Source organism: Hippopotamus amphibius, chromosome 9 (genome assembly GCF_030028045.1).
Source record: "Hippopotamus amphibius kiboko isolate mHipAmp2 chromosome 9, mHipAmp2.hap2, whole genome shotgun sequence".
NCBI classification, from domain to species: domain Eukaryota; kingdom Metazoa; phylum Chordata; class Mammalia; order Artiodactyla; family Hippopotamidae; genus Hippopotamus; species Hippopotamus amphibius.
This window is the reverse complement of record NC_080194.1, coordinates 112,436,823-112,438,713: the sequence shown is the minus strand read 5'-3', so window position 1 is coordinate 112,438,713 and position 1,891 is coordinate 112,436,823.

Here is a 1,891-nt window from a genome sequence, read left to right as displayed (position 1 = left end):
AGGGTAACAGAACTTATATTCTCTTTGCTTGCATTTACCAATTTCTTTTATTTAAGCCTTTCAGAGTCATTTTATTTGAAACATAGCTTTTATAAAGAAAATACAGCTGGAAAAAAATTTAAATGCCTTTTCCAACTTAACTAAGCACTTATCACGCACTGTGGCCATAACTTTTGCAGTTGGAGGTGCAACAGCAAAACTAACACAAATTTCTTTTTCCTTCTTCACAATGTCACAGGTAGAAGACCCGTTTTTGTTGTAGATCTTAGCAACCTCAGCACATTTTTTTTTTCTTTCCTTACTCAGTTGAGAGCTTTCACCTTTTCACTTGTAGCACTTCACAGTTTCTCTTTGGCACATGTGAATGGCCAGTGTCACTGCTCTGCGTCGGGGTCATTATTCCGTAAAATAAAGGTTGCTTGAACACAAGCACTGGGATACCTCAATAGTCAACCTGATAGCCTAGCCAGCTACTAAGTGACTAACGGGTGAGATACACTGGACAAAGCGATGATTCACATCCTGTGCGGGCTGGAGTAGGTGGTGGGAGAGCCCGTCACGCTACTCAGAAAGGTGCACAATTTAAAACATATAAATTGTTTATCTGAAATTTTTAATTTCATATTTTTGTGGAAATCAAAACCAAGGGTGAGGGGGGACTACTATGCTTGACATTTAATCTACATTTTAAGTGTTTCAAATGACTGTCACATATATACTTAAAATAGTATGCCATAGTCAGGGATTTTTGTCACATATTTTAACCTTCTACGTCTATTCCTGGGCTTTTATACATTGGATCTTTTCTCATGCTTTTAAGAGATATGCATTTATGCACAATTGTGGAATACTTAGAATACACAGATATGGTTACAAAGGGGAAAGGGGTGGGGGGAAGTGATTAATTAGGAGTTTGGGATTAACATATACACCCTACTATATATAAAATAGATAACCAACAAGGACCTACTGTATAGCACAGGGAACTATAGTCAATACCTTGTAATAATCTATAAGGGAAAAGAATCTGAAAAAAATAGATATGTATGTACAACTGAATCCCTTTGTTGTACACCTGAAACTAACACAACATTGTAAATCAACTATACTTCAATTAAAACACACACACATACACAGAAAATTACAGAGAATAAATAACAACCAGCCATTTATCCCTCTCCGATTTAACAAATGTTAAAATATTAAGTGTGTTGAATGTTACACTTAAGACATGTTAGAAGTTCTCTCCCTGCCAGAGGCCATCACTCTTCTGATGTCTAGCTTCATGGATTAATTTCATCTGTTCATGTGAAAGGACTCATATTATACAGTCTGGTATCTCGTGTCTTTCACTTATGACAAAGTTGAAATGTATCCACGTTGTTCCCTATATCTGTAGTCTGCTCTCTTTTATTGCTGACTAGTGAGTTCAGTGTACAAATTCACCAGTTTGGTTGTGCATTCTTTAAACGGCACCCTTGCCCATGCACCCCCCACGCAAGTGTCCTCTGAGGCGGCGGTCTGCTCCCCTCCAGGCTCATGTGCATGCAGGAGGGCCTCTCCACCTCTCTGTCCTGCCCCTTCCACTCACATGCAGCCTGATTCCCGAGGCCCCAGAGAGCCACCAGGACCCTGGGCATCAAGCAGGTCTCAAGGGCTGGGGGAGGGTGGTCTGGGACAGCCGCGTCCTGGAAAAGGAAGACAGAGCCCCAGAGGTGGTGGCAGGGGGAGGAATATGGGGGCTTTCCACCAAGATATCTTTGGCCTCTGGCCCCTGCCTTTCTATAATTAACCAAGTACTTCCTCACTGAGCCTTCCTCCTGCCACGTCAAGCCCCGAGACACGGAGCACCCACCAGTGCTCTGTTGCCCGGCCCTCCTCTTTCTCTCTG